This window comes from Ranitomeya variabilis, chromosome 2 (assembly GCF_051348905.1).
Source record: "Ranitomeya variabilis isolate aRanVar5 chromosome 2, aRanVar5.hap1, whole genome shotgun sequence".
Lineage (NCBI taxonomy): Eukaryota > Metazoa > Chordata > Amphibia > Anura > Dendrobatidae > Ranitomeya > Ranitomeya variabilis.
The window spans coordinates 206,716,323-206,730,921 of NC_135233.1; the positions used below are offsets into that span (position 1 = coordinate 206,716,323).

Here is a 14,599-nt window from a genome sequence, read left to right on the forward strand (position 1 = left end):
CCTTGTATGGAGCATCTTTGGGATGTGCAGCCGACAAATCTGCGGCAACTGTGTGATGCCATCATGTCAATATGGACCAAAATCTCTGAGGAATGCTTCCAGCACCTTGTTGAATCTATGCCACGAAGAATTGAGGCAGTTCTGAAGGCAAAAGGGGGTCCAACCCGTTACTAGCATGGTGTACCTAATAAAGTGGCCGGTGAGTGTATAAGTACACCTGGGCAGGCCTAGGTAGTTAGTGAAAGCAATCTCGACTGGCACCTTCCTCAATCAAGAAGTAGACCCACCAGAGTACGATGGTACTGATCCAAGGGAGATCCCTAAGTATGTCCCCCTCAAGAGAGTAGACAGAACCCCCCCATTCTCAGATGATGCTAAGTGATTTAGTTTAGGGACAGTGGGAGAACTCCATGTGAGGTTAGTGAAGGGTTCAGCTGCCTGGAGGCCTCTCGCTAGGGGAGAGATTCTGAGGTGTCTGGATGAAGAAATCCACCTCCCCTTTTCCCATCACATGGACAGTCTCGAAGGATCTTTCTTTAAGGGAAAAAACTTAGTGTTTAGGGGGGATTGTCAGGGTGAAAATATATTTTCTTATATACTTTTTGTACTGCTATATCTTAGACTGTGAAATAATAAGATTTTTCCCTCGCTTGTAGATATTAATGAAACTGTACTTAAAATGGCTGGTAACATGGCACCAGTCATGTGAAGACCAGTACCCCTCGAGCTTAGAGCTCGGGATAGTATCTCTGATGCTGGACAATAATTAACAAAATTTATCTAGGGGGGAATGTGAAGGAACAAATTATGAAAGGTTCTCCATTTTGTGCTAGATTCTCCATTTTGTGTTTTTGACTCCATTTTCTTGTTGCTTAAAGATAAATTCTGTTATTTAATTAGGTAAAAGGTTACAGCTGCCATGAAGTAACTTTATCTTTTTGTTCACAAGCCTGGTATGCAACTAGGCTATGTTTCATAATTGGTATAAAGACCTTGAGTTTTCTGTCTCGAGCCAGATAATAGATTCGGGGGTGTATCACTATACAAGACTGAGGCATCTGTTAGAAAAACATATACTATGCCAAAAAGACATGACTATATCTGTAGTTTCCATTTTTTCTGTATCCTCATGGGTTAAGTTTTTCCTGCATTCTTATAGGTTAAGAATTGTGAGCGTGTTCTTATGCTGATTGGTTGAAGTATAATTTCTATGACAATGATAAGTCATACAGAATAAACGGGGGCCAGAGATCAGCTCGATCCCCCATACAGAGACACACGTCTCCGTCTGGTCATTTTCAGTTGCCGGCAACACCTTGTATATTAATTTGGAAATCACTGGGTTAACCGTGAAGGATCAATTTAAATCCTCCCTCAACACCACTAGTCAAAGTACATTGAAGGTTCAGCTGCCTTCTCTTGTAAGGATGCAAAATCTACGGTTGGTGTTGGAGGAATGAATCGGATGGTTTTGGAGGCTGTAACGCTTCTAATGCAGAACTTCATTTTTATAAAAGATAATAAAGATACCTGCTTAAATTTGTTGATCATATCTGCGGCTCATACAAGAAAAAAAAAAAGGATTTAAAGGGATTGTTCACTACTCAACAACCCCTTCTCAATTGCCATACTCCATTATGTAAAATAAAAACAAGAAGCTGTTGTGTATACTATCAAAGGATAAGTACGTTATTAGTGTATTCTAGTCATTAACATGATACAAAATAACAAGAGCCGTAGAAACTGGTTCCAGCAGATAGAGGATAGATCATATAGAAAAGAAGGTGAAGGTAATCACATCATCTTTAGAGTAAAAAATAAACTTCATTAAATGAATCCTAAAGAAATATACATACCAAACTAGCCAAAAATTGGTACACATACAAGAGAGGTTAAGTTAAGTAACTACATAGTGTAACATTTGATCTCAAGACAAAGATGAATTGAAATAATCATAAGAGACACTGTGTAGGACCAATATAGTGTAACTAGTAAAGTGCAATAGTATTCAATAAACACAATGCTCTAAATTCCATATATAACCCCCATTTAAGGCGTCATGCTAAAAACAAAGAGAACCAAATGGTATAGAAAAATAAATAACATGATTAGATTACCAGACATGGATTATAGTAACAAGTACCCATACGCACATTTCGGCGCCAAAGCCTTCTTGGTGGTATGGATAGGACAAAACCGTATGACTGATGGCCTGAGGCTTTTTACAGGGACCCTAGAGACGCCCCGACCCCCACAAGTTGCCACCGTGTCTCCTAGGTATTAAGGTCGGGCAGCCAACTTGGAATTGACTGTCCTGCCCGTCTCTGGAGCAAGGCTTGGAGACGGTTGCTCCCTCGGTGTTCCGGCCACCGGCTTCGCGCCTCAGAAGGAAGCAGCCTTTTACAGGGCAGAACTCCCTCTGGTGTTATCTCCTTGTGCTATGACTTCGTTTCTCACCCTCTACAACACAGTTCTCTTCGTGTCCTTTGTTAGGATGCTGCCGCACGTGGGGCAGGCGCAGCTCCGTAGCCTTCTATCTAGGCCTCTGACAGGATCCCACCCCTGTCAGGGACCCTCTGTCTGCAGCTCTGATGTTCCTCCTTCCCCTGTCTGCCTGACAGGTGTTGCCTGGGCAAAGCCCAGCCAGCTTCTCACTAACTTTCTATCCAGCCCACCAGTTTTACCCAACTGTGAGGAGTGCCCTAGTAGATAGGAGCCAGGCTCCCCCTGGTGGTCTGGAGTGTGAAGTGTGGTGTATGGTTTGTGATACCTGGTAGGAAGATCTCCTTTATTGCCATCAGACGTAACATCACTCCCCCTGGTGGAAGAACGACATTACTGCAACGACCAGGATTCTGGGGTGCTGCAATTCCGTCTGAAACAAAAGTGTCCCAGAACGATTTTTATCATGCTCTAAAATCTCTCCATACCCCAAGGCATAAAAAACAGGAGTGGGATGGGGGTAAAAATAAAAAAGACCTGTCCAGCCGCCATTGCTCCACACAGAGTCCTGTGTCGCTGACTAGGTCTCACGGGGTCACATGGGAAGAAGCTACGCTCATTGATCTCAAGGACGTGTTATCACCCTTTGCATGTGAGTCTGAGCCAATGCTGGAATATCCCGAAAACTGGCGGATAGCTGTGGCAGTAGGACAGGCAACTACAATCTTTAATTAACTCTTTCCTGACCTTCCAAAGAATCTTATCAAAATAGTGGTGGCTGAGCACGATTTATTATTATTATACATTTTTATAGCGCCATTTATTCCATGGCGCTTTACATCTGAAATACGGGCAAATATAGACAAATACATTAAACAGGAGCAAAAAACAGGGCACACGGGTACATAAGGAGGGAGGACCCTGCCCGCGAGGGCTCACAGTCTGCAGGGCATGGGTGATGATACACTAGGAGAGGGTAGAGCTGGTTGTGCGGCGGTTCAGTAGGTTCAGGATCACTGCAGGCGTGTCGGAAGAGGTGAGACTTCAGGTTCTTTTTGAAAGTTTCTATGGTAGGCGAGAGTCTGATGTGCTGGGGTAGAGAGTTCCAGAGTATGGGGGAAGCACAGGAGAAGTCTTGGATGCGGTTGTGGGAAGAGGAGATGAGAGGGGAGTAGAGGAGGAGGTCTTGAGAGGATCGGAGTTGCGTGTAGGTAGGTACCGGGAGATCATGTCACAGATGTATGGAGGAGATAGGTTGTGGATGGCTTTGTAGGTCATTGTGAGGGTTTTGAACTGGAGTCTCTGGGCGATAGGAAGCCAGTGAAGGGCTTGGCATAGGGGAGAGGCTGGGGAATAGCGGGGAGACAGGTAGATTAGTCGGGCAGCAGAGTGTAGGATGGATTGGAGTGGTGCCAGAGTGCTAGAGGGGAGTCCAGAGTGTAGGAGGTTGCAGTAGTCGAGGCGGGAAATGATAAGGGCATGCACTAGTGTTTTTGCGGTGTCGCGGTCAAGGAATGTGCGGATCCGGGAAATGTTTTTGAGTTTGAGGCGGCAGGAGGAGGCAAGGGCTTGGATATGTGGCTTGAAAGAGAGGGCAGAGTCGAGGATCACCCCGAGGCACTGGGCGTGTGGGACTGGGGAAAGTGAGCAGCCATTGACATTGATGGATAGGTCTGGTGGAGGGGTAGAGTGAGATGGGGGAAAGATGATGAATTCTGTTTTGTCCATGTTTAGTTGTAGAAAGCGAGCAGAAAAGAAGGCTGAAATAGCAGACAGACAGTGCGGGATTTTGGTAAGTAAGGAGGTGAGGTCAGGTCCGGATAGGTAGATCTGCGTGTCGTCAGCATAGAGATGGTACTGCATACCGTGGGATTCTATGAGCTGTCCCAGACCGAAGATGTAGATGTAGAAGAGTAGGGGTCCTAGAACAGAGCCTTGAGGAACACCGACTGACAAGGGGCGAGGTGAGGAGGTGGTGTGGGGGAGGGAGATACTGAATGTCCGATCTGTCAGATATGACGAGATCCAGGAAAGGGCCAAGTCTGTGATGCCAAGAGATGAGAGGATTTGTAGCAGAAGGGAGTGGTCCACAGTGTCAAAGGCAGAAGACAGGTCCAGGAGAAGGAGGACAGAGTAGTGTTGCTTGCTCCTGGCAGTTAGTAGTTCATTGGTGACTTTAGTTAGGGCAGTTTCAGTTGAGTGATGGGGTCAGAAGCCAGATTGTAACCGATCAAAGAGGGAGCAGGAGGAGAGGTGGGAGGACAGTTCAAGATGGACGTGTTGCTCCAGCAATTTGGAGGCATAAGGAAGAAGAGATATTGGGCGATAGCTAGACACAGAGGATGGGTCGAGGGAGGGCTTTTTGAGGATGGGTGTGATCTTGGCATGCTTGAAGGATGAGGGGAAGACACCTGTTGTGAGTGAGAGGTTGAAGAGGTGCGTTAGGGTTGGGATGAAGACCATGGAAAGGTTGGGGATGAGGTGGGATGGGAGCGGGTCGAGCGTGCAGGTGGTGAGGTGTGATCTTGACAGGAGGGTGGAGAGCTGATCTTCTGTCATGGTGGCTAAGAGGGGCAGTGGGCGCTGTGGGCCAAAGCTTTCTCTGATCGTATCGATCTTCTGTTTAAAGAAAGAGGCAAAGTCTTCAGCAGAAATGAGAGGGGAGGGAGGGGGTGCAGGGGGATGGAGTAGAGAATTGAAAGTGTTGAAAAGCTGTTTAGGGTTGTGAGACAGGGAGGATATGAGAGATGAGAAGTAAGTTTGTTTTGCGGCAGTGAGTGTGGACTTGAAGCTGGCGAGGGACTGCTTGTATGCGGTGAAGTGGTCAGCAGAGCGGGATCGCTTCCATCTCCGCTCAGCGATCCTGGAAGCCCGTCTCAGTTCTTTAGTCAGGCTGGTCAGCCTGATTTAGCTGGATTTGTGTAAATTGAATCCCAAAATTGCAATTTTTCAGGAAATCAGTAACAAATTTGATTCCTTCTGATGCAGAGGCACTAGGCACTTAACAACATGGAGTCTTTATCAGAGCAGTCTAACACTTGACAAGTTTTTTTCATATAAAAACCAACTGTTAGGCCACGTTCACACGTTCAGTGTTTTGTGTCAGTATTTCACATCAGTATTTGTAGCCAAAACCAGGAGTGGGTGATAAATGCAGAAGTGGTGACGTGTTTCTATTATACGTTTCCTGATTGTTCCTCTCCTGGTTTTGGTTACAAATACTGATGTAAAACACTTACCAAATACTGCTAGTGTGAACGTGGCCTAAACCTACGACGCCGTATGTACTGAGACTCATTTTAATGGCTTTGACGTGGTTTACTACCAAACTTGCAATTCTCCTGTGTGAGAAAATAAATGGGACCTTCAGGGGGAGCAGGAACCTCTGGTGGGGGAGGGCAAAACATAACAAAAAATGGTGGCCTGGACATCTGGAAAAAAATATGGAGGGAAAATGTTCTTTACTTTTGGGCTCCTAGTCGCAAAAGAGTTTACACCCTCCAGGCTGCATGGCAACACTATATCCGAGGCCCTGGAGCTCACGGACTGTGTACACAGCATTTCAAAGGCTGAGGAAGCAGCAAAACAAGCCGAACATGTGACTAAACACTTGTACATTCAGCCAAACACGGACTGCGTTAACCAGACCGCCTTTTCTTAACCTGGAATTAGTGTTTGTTTATTTTGTTACTGTCAATAAAGTTTATTGAACACTCGGCGGATGTTTACAGTGCAGCGCCTTCTCCTGTCACGTGTGCTGGTGCGTGTCGTCACTTCCGGCGCGGATCCGTTCATGGCCTGGATCCGGGAGGTGAGGAACCTGAGTACGGGGTGTAGAATAACGGAGGAGGGGGCTGCAGCGGTGCCGGCTGTGACGGTGAGAGGCGGCGGCAGAGTGGCAGTGCCGCGGGGCTGGCGGCCATATGAAAAGCGGCGGCTCTGAGGGCTGTCGCGCTTTACGACTCTCACGACGTCTGCTCTGTCTATTGGTTACCAAATAGTGTCACCACCCGACAGCTGCTAATATCTGCGTGCAGGGAGGAGGGACCATAGCGGAGCCGCTCTGCCCGATCTCATAGTGTAGGGGATTGTGTATATGTGTCCTCTGTATAGAGAGCACAGTATAGAGGATTGTGTATATGTGTCCTCTGTATATGGAGAGTGCAGTATAGAGGATTGTGTATATGTGTCCTCTGTATATGGAGAGCGCAGTATAGAGGATTGTGTATATGTGTCCTCTGTATATGGAGAGCGCAGTATAGAGGATTGTGTATGTGTCCTATATAGAGAGCACAGTATAGAGGATTGTGTATATGTGTCCTCTATATAGAGAGCACAGTATAGAGGATTGTGTATATGTCCTCTATATAGAGAGCACAGTATAGAGGATTGTGTATATGTCCTCTATATAGAGAGCACAGTATAGAGGATTGTGTATATGTGTCCTCTGTATATGGAGAGCGCAGTATAGAGGATTGTGTATATGTGTCCTCTGTATATGGAGAGCGCAGTATAGAGGATTGTGTATATGTGTCCTCTGTACATAGGGAGCACAGTATAGAGGATTGTGTATATGTGTCCTCTGTACATAGGGAGCACAGTATAGAGGATTGTGTATATGTGTCAAAATCCTGTTTGTCGGGGATTCTGATAGAAGCCCCCTGCCGTACTAGGAGAGCAGTGTGTGTGGGTTCTCCCTACTGTTCCTGGCTCTTACTCTCCTGTTTACAAACATGGACGCTTGGTGAAGACAAATGTGAATAGTTTAGCAAAATAGAAGTAGAATATCTGCTCTTCTGCTCCAATTTCCCTCATACCCCCATAACAGTGTAGTTTGGGGAGCTGACATCACAGCTCCAAAAAGGATATATATATATATATATATATATAACACTCCCAGCATGTTATTTTGTGGTTTTATTTTCTAGAGCACAAAAGTATGTGATAATGAGAGCGGAGGAGCGCTGTGGAGCAATCTGAAGGTTGAAGCAATGTTTCTGGTGTTTGTTCTAGATTTCTTGTGTTTGTTCTTGATTATCTGAGGTTTGATATTAGTACTTTGCAGTTTTGGGCACTTTGGCCTCTCCTCTTTGGAGGACATGGTCTCTTCTTTCATGGTAGGGGGGTTCATGGTGTAACGCTTGTTTGAAGAAGCGATTCCCAGTTTAAGGAGACAAACATTTCATTGTGCACTGCGAGCGGCGCTCAGTCACCACCCATGTGTTATAATGCATCTGATTGTCCTTGTAAACCCTCAGCAGGCGTATTTCTGTATACACTGTGTGCAGAATTATTAGCCAAGTTGTATTTTAGAGGATTATTTTTATTATTAATCAACAACTATGTTCTCAATCAACCCAAAAGACTCATAAATATCAAAGCTTAATATTTTTGGAAGTTGGAGTGTTTTTTTTTTTTTACATTTGGCTATCTTAGGAGGGTATGTGTTTGTGCAGGTAACTATTACTGTGCAGAATTATTAGGCAACTTAATAAAAACCCACTATATTCCCATCTCACTTGTTTATTTTCACCAGGTAAACCAATATAACTACACAAAATTTAGAAATAAACATTTCTGACATGCAAAAACAAACCCCAAAAAATTAGTGACCAATATAGCGACCTTTCTTTATGATGACACTTGGCAGCCTTCCATCTATAGATTCTATCAGTTGCTTGATCTGTTTACGATCAACATTGCATGCAGCAGCCACCACAGCCTCCCAGACACTGTTCCAAGAGGTGGACTGTTTTTCCTCCCTGTAGATCTCACATTTTATGAGGGACCACAGGATCTCTATGGGGTTCAGATCAGGTGAACAAGGGGGCCATGTCATTATTTTTTCTTCTTTGAGACCTTTACTGGCCAGCCACGCTGTGGAGTAGTTGGAGGCATGTGATGGAGCATTGTCCTGCATGAAAATCATGTTTTTCTTAAACGATACCGACTTCTTCCTGTACCACTGCTTGAAGAAGTTGTCTCCCAGAAACTGGCAGTAGGTCTGGGAGTTGAGCTTCACTCCATCCTCAACCCGAAAAGGTCCCACAAGTTCATCTTTGATGATACCAGCCCATACCAGTACCCCACCTCCACCTTGCTGGCATCTGAGTCGGAGTGGAGCTCTCTGCCCTTTACTGATCCAGCCTCTGGCCCATCAAGAGTCACTCTCATTTCATCAGCCCATAAAACCTTTGAAAAGTCAGTCTTAAGATATTTCTTGGCCCAGTGTTGACGTTTTATCTTATGTTTCTTGTTCAAAGGTGGTCGTTCTTCAGCCTTCCTTACCTTGGCCATGTCCCTGAGTATCGCACACCTTGTGCTTTTTGTTACTCCAGTAATGTTGCAGCTCTGAAATATGGCAAAACTGGTGGCAAATGGCATCTTGGCAGCTTCACGCTTGATTTTCCTCAATTCATGGGCAGTTATTTTGCACCTTTTTTGCCCAACACGCTTCTTGCGACCCTGTTGGCTATTTGCCATGAAACGCTTGATGCTCGGTGATCACGCTTCAAAAGTTTGGCAATTTCAAGACTGCTGCATCCCTCTGCAAGACATCTCACAATTTTGGACTTTTCAGATCCCGTCAAATCTCTCTTCTGACCCATTTTGCCAAAGGAAAGAAAGTTGCCTAATAATTAAGCACACCTTATATAGGGTTTTGATGTCATTATACAACACTCCTCCTCATTACAGAGATGCACATCACTTGATTTACTTAATTGGTAGTTGGCTCTCAAGCCTGAACAGCTTGTAGTAGGACAACATGTATAAAAAGTATCGTGATCAAAATACAACTTGCCTAATAATTCTGCACACAGTGTAGATACAGAGAAGTATCTGATTTTGTGAAGCTGCTCGTAGACTTCTAAAAGTTCTGAAAGATCGAATACTTTTCACAGCTGTGAGTGTCGCTAGACCACGCAGCCAGAAACCACGGCCGTCTGGTGAGAGGTTTGGCCACTAAAACTACTGCTACCTGAGAAATCTGGTGTTTATTAATTGAATAAGCCCCCGGGGGCATGCTTTCTGAAGTTTACACATTGGATTTTCTGGGTCCAATTTTTCCTAGATCTCTCCCATGCAATACATGCTACAGATCAGATTATCACTGCTAAGTCATCATGGTAACTTAAATGGGTTTAAGTCTACAGTCACTCGGCGACTGCACACTTGTTAATCCTCACGTCGTGCTCAATGCACACTGAAGATTCTCCGATGTCAGTGCCCGGAATGGCGGTCATGTGACCACAAGTATGTGATATGCATACTCTCTGCCACAGTCCGACTAGACTGTTTCCAGGCTCATCTAATCTGCCTGTGACTGCAAATTGCACCCATGTGATCACCATCCACTCGTATGGGGAATAGTGACTGTGCGCATCTCACACTGCCACGATTTGGCAATCTGCCGTCACTGCAAACTTTTATTCTGAGATCGGACAACACCTTTAAAGCACTATAGACACTCACATTATATTACAAGGATAAAGGACTTTACCTTTATTTATAAGGCAAAGCTGAATACGCCCAATCATTTCTATGTCCAACCAAGCAGTTTCCTGCCCCGATATTTACATCGTGAAGGCTTTTCAGTCTCTTCTAACCAACCTTATTGACCTAATAGATTCTGCAGGCCAACCTGCATCAAATATTTGCTTTGCAATGTTTTCGTTTGGCTCAGTAACCCACATTATCACATACAATCCACTTATGTGGCATTGTAACTATTAACTATTGTCCTTGTGTTGCTCTGCACTTTGCTGTTTTTGGGCATGACCTCATAGGGCTGTGCCAAGTACTGTCTGCTGGGTATAGCCAGAAACATTGATCATCCCCCAGGACCACCAACATTCACTAAAAGGAAGGAAACCTCTTCTCCATCCCTGCGCCCCACATACTTGGATGAACACTGCATGGAGGCGGCTTTTCTGGCTGTGTGCTGTATTGATATCTGCAGGTGTCAGCCGAGCCCTCCAGGACTGGTCGACCACCGAACATATATGAGATGTGTCCCATCTCTCTCCCAACAGCAGATGCTGGTAAGAAGAAGGATCAGGCATGTCGGCTTTTAAAGGGAACCTGTCACCTGAATTTGTCGGGACAGGTTTGCGGTCATATGGGCAGGGTTTTCGGGTGTTTGATTCACCCTTTCCTTACCCGCTGGCTGCATGCTGGCCGCAATATTGGATTGAAGTTCATGCTGTGTCCTCTGTAGTACACGCCTGCACAAGGCAATCTTGCAGAAAAATCTGATGGCAGCTCTCGTGGGAATGAATGGTGGTGGAGCGCTGCCGCTCCATACTAAGGGATGCTTTTTTTTATATAAATTTTTTTCCTACCTTTCCATCTCATACTTTTATTTTTGTGGTATACTGAGGTACTCCTATCTCATGGAGGCCAAAATGACCCTCTTTTTGGCCTTTACAGGGCTCTAATGTGACCCTTTGGATTTGTTTAGTATGACAAGAGCTTTCCTGATGTGCACATTAGGGTAAGTTCATACTGGGCGTTTTTTCAGCAATTTTTTTTCTGCAGCAAAACCTGATCTCTTGGCAACAACAAAGTTACAGGAAAAAAGCATGCTTTTCTTGCGTTTTTCTGCTGCGGTTTTCGCATGCTAGATTTGTTTCTTGTGCATGATGGTAAAGTTTAGTGCTGAAAATAAAGTCCTATTCTGCAGAGTCCGGTTTTGACACAAAAACGCAGCAAAACCTGCATTTTTTCACTACCCATTCATGTCAATAGGTGAAAAAGCGCTGAAAGACGTGACATGCTCTATTGTCCAAAAAACCATGCAAACCATAAAATACTGCTGATAAAAAAAAAAGCCCTGGTGTGTGCTTGAGATTTCTGAAATCTCATAGGCTGTGCTGGTACTGGAACACGCAGCTGAAAATTAGCATAAAAAAAAACGCAGCAAAAATGCCTAGTGTGAACTAACTCTAAATTGTCTGGCAAAAGCTTAACATAAGTGGGGGCTAAGGCAAGTGTTACACAGGAACATTGGGGTCATCTGTGAGTCGCAGGAATATTGCAGCTCAGCACCTCAATATTTCTCCGAGGAGCAGTTTCGGATCACGATTGCCGCTGAGATTTCTGTTGCTGTGATTCTCGGGTAACCAACTGTTGTGGAGTCATAAGTACCGTAAATGGGAATTTACCCCCCCCTGAAAAGTAATAGGGGTGTAGGTGGTAACTCGATGAGACAAAATAACCTCTCCATTTTATGACAGCAATGCTAGCGAACATACACTGGGAGACATAAGTATTTGATCCCTTGCTGATTTTGTATGTTTGCCCACTGACAAATTCATGAACAATCTATAATTTTAAGGGTAGCTTAATTTTAACTTTGAGAGATAGAATAAAATCCAGAAAATCCAATTGTATAAATTATATAAATCTGTTTGTATTTTGGAGTGAGAAATAAGTATTTGATCACCTACTAACCATTAAGAGTTCTGGCTCCTACAGACCAGTTAGACGCTCCTAATCAACTAGTCACCTGCATTAAAGACAGCTGTCGTACATAGTCACCTTTATAAAAGACTCCTGTCCACATACTCAACTGATCAGTCAGACTCTAACCTCTACAACATGGGCAGACCAAAGAGCTTTCTAAGTATGTCAGGGCCAAGATCATAGACCTGCACAAAGCTGGAATGGGCTACAAAACCATAAGTAAGATGCTGGGAGAGAAGGAGACAACTGTTGGTGCAATAGTAAGAAAATGGAAGAAATACAAAATGTCTGTCAATCGACTTCGATCTGGGGCACCATGCAAAATCTCACCTTGTGGGGGGTATCCTTGATCATGAGGAAGGTGAGAGATCAGCCTAAAACTACACGGGGGGAACTTGCTAATGATCTCAAGGCAGCTGGGACCACAGTCACCAAGAAAACCATTGGTAATACATTACGCCGTAAAGGTTTAAAATCCTGCAGTGCCCGCAAGGTCCCCCTGTTCAAGAAGGCACATGTGCAGGCCCGTCTGAAGTTTGCCAATGAACACCTGGATGATTCTGTGAGTGATTGGGAGAAGGGGCTGTGGTCAGATGAGACAAAAATTGAGCTGTTTGACATTAACTCAAACTTGTGTTTCGAGGCAGAGAAATGCTGCCCATGACACAAAGAACACCGTCCCCACTGTCAAGCATGGAGGTGGAAACATTATGTTTTGGGGGTGTGTCTCTGCTAAGGGCACAGGACTACTTCACTGCATCAGTGGGAGAATGGAAGGAGCCATGTACCGTAAAATCCTGAGCGACAACCTCCTTCCCTCCGCCAGGACATTCAAAATGAGTCGTGGCTGGGTCTTCCAGCAAGACAATGACCCAAAACAAACAGCCAAGGCAACAAAGGAGTGGCTCAAAAAGAAGCACATTAATGTAATGGAGTGGCCTAGCCAGTATCCAGATCTTAGTCCTATAGAAAACTTATGGAGGGAGTTGAAGCTCCGAGTTACCAAGCGACGGCCTCAAAATCTTAATGATTTAGAGATGATCTGCAAAGAGGAGTGGAGCAAAATCCCTCCTGACATGTGCGCAAACCTCATCATCAACTACAAAAAACGTCTGACTGCTGTGCTTGCCAACAAGGGTTTTACCACCAAGTATTAAGGGTATGTGCACACGTTGAGGATTTTCTGCGGATCCGCAGCATTTTTTGAGGTGCAGAAACGCTGCAGATCCGCAATTGATTTACAGTAGAATGTAAATCAATGAGAAAAAAAAAATGCTGTGCACACTTTGCTGAAAATCCGCTGCGGAAACGCTGTGGTTTAAAAGAAGTAGCATGTCACTTCTTTTTTGTGAATCTGCAGCGTTTTTGTACCCACTCCATTATAGAAAACCGCAGGGGTAAAAACCACAGCAAATCCGCAAGAAAACTGCAGCAAAAACGCACAAAAAACGCTGCGGAACCGCACAAAAAACCGCAGGTGCGTTTTCTGCCAGGAGAGGCAGAATCCGCAGCAGAAATTCCTAAGGCTAATCCGCAACGTGTGCACATAGCCTCAGTCTTGTTTGCCAGAGGTATCAAATAAATGTAAATAATTTATACAATGTGATTTTCTGGATTTTATTTTTGATATTCTATGTCTCAATGTTCAAATTAACCTTCCCTTAAAATTATAGACCGTTCATGTCATTGTCAGTGGGCAAACTTACAAAATCAGCAAGGGATCAAATACTTATTTCCCCCACTGCATAGTGGCAATGGAAGAAAGCTGCCAAAGCATAACAATTACAGGGGATGTGGTATACTATGTGGTAGTGACCTGGAGAATCCAGCAATATTCTCATCCATGACGGGGTCCTACACACACAGAGGGGCTCCTTCATATCAGATTGTTTTTTTCCCCGCTTCCTACAAAGAAGCATTGTCTGCCATCTAAGGCTACTTTCACACTAGCGTTAACTGCATTACGTCGCAAATCCGTTTTTTTGCCGAAAAAACGGATGCGTCAAAAAAGTGAAAAACGGTGACAAACGTATGCCACGCATCCAGCATTTCGACGGATCCGTCGCAAATCCGCTAAACGTTTCCGTCGAAAATACTGGATGCGTTGCATACGTTGCATACGTTTTACCATCCGTTGTATCCGTTTTTCCGACGGATCCGTTTTTAAAAGGGGAGGCTCCCAAAATTTGATTGGCTACTGGAAAATTTGAAAAACTATATAGTACTGTATTTACAGCCCATCTTTGTGGGTTTTAGTTTTGTGGCAGCGATGGAAGGTGTTCTTGGGAGGATTGCTAGTTTGGTTACCGACGTTATCTTTGAGACGAATCGCCTGGATATCATAGTGCGGGAGAAGGAGGCGGCAGCGGAAAGGCGTAGGATGCTTCTGCAGCAACGGAGACGGAGACGACTGTGGATTCATCCGATTAATCAACTACGGATGACCCGGGGTGTCCAGCCCACTCTCTACCTGGAGTTGCGGCACAATCCACACAAATTCCACAACTACGTGCGGATGAGGATGGAACATTTCGATTTTTTGCTTGCAAAAATGGAGGATGTCATCCGAAGACAGGATACAAGGATGAGGCTTGCCATCACACCGGCGGAGCGGCTGATGGTGACCCTGCGGTAAGCCTCTTTTTTTTTATTTCATTGCTGATATTGGATGTTATATTACACGCTGCAGACA

At 44.7% G+C, this 14,599-nt stretch overlaps 1 protein-coding gene across 5 annotated transcripts in view; it reads left to right on the top strand.

Moving 5' to 3' along the window:
- Positions 1-6,138: 6,138 nt before the first annotated feature.
- RABGAP1 (RAB GTPase activating protein 1) overlaps positions 6,139-14,599 on the top strand; it is a 238,587-nt gene continuing 230,126 nt past the window's right edge. For all 5 annotated transcript variants that reach the window (XM_077283511.1, XM_077283512.1, XM_077283514.1 and 2 more), the window contains exon 1: positions 6,139-6,253. The gene's annotated coding sequence lies outside the window, so the exon portion shown is untranslated. The remainder of the gene's footprint in view (positions 6,254-14,599) is intronic.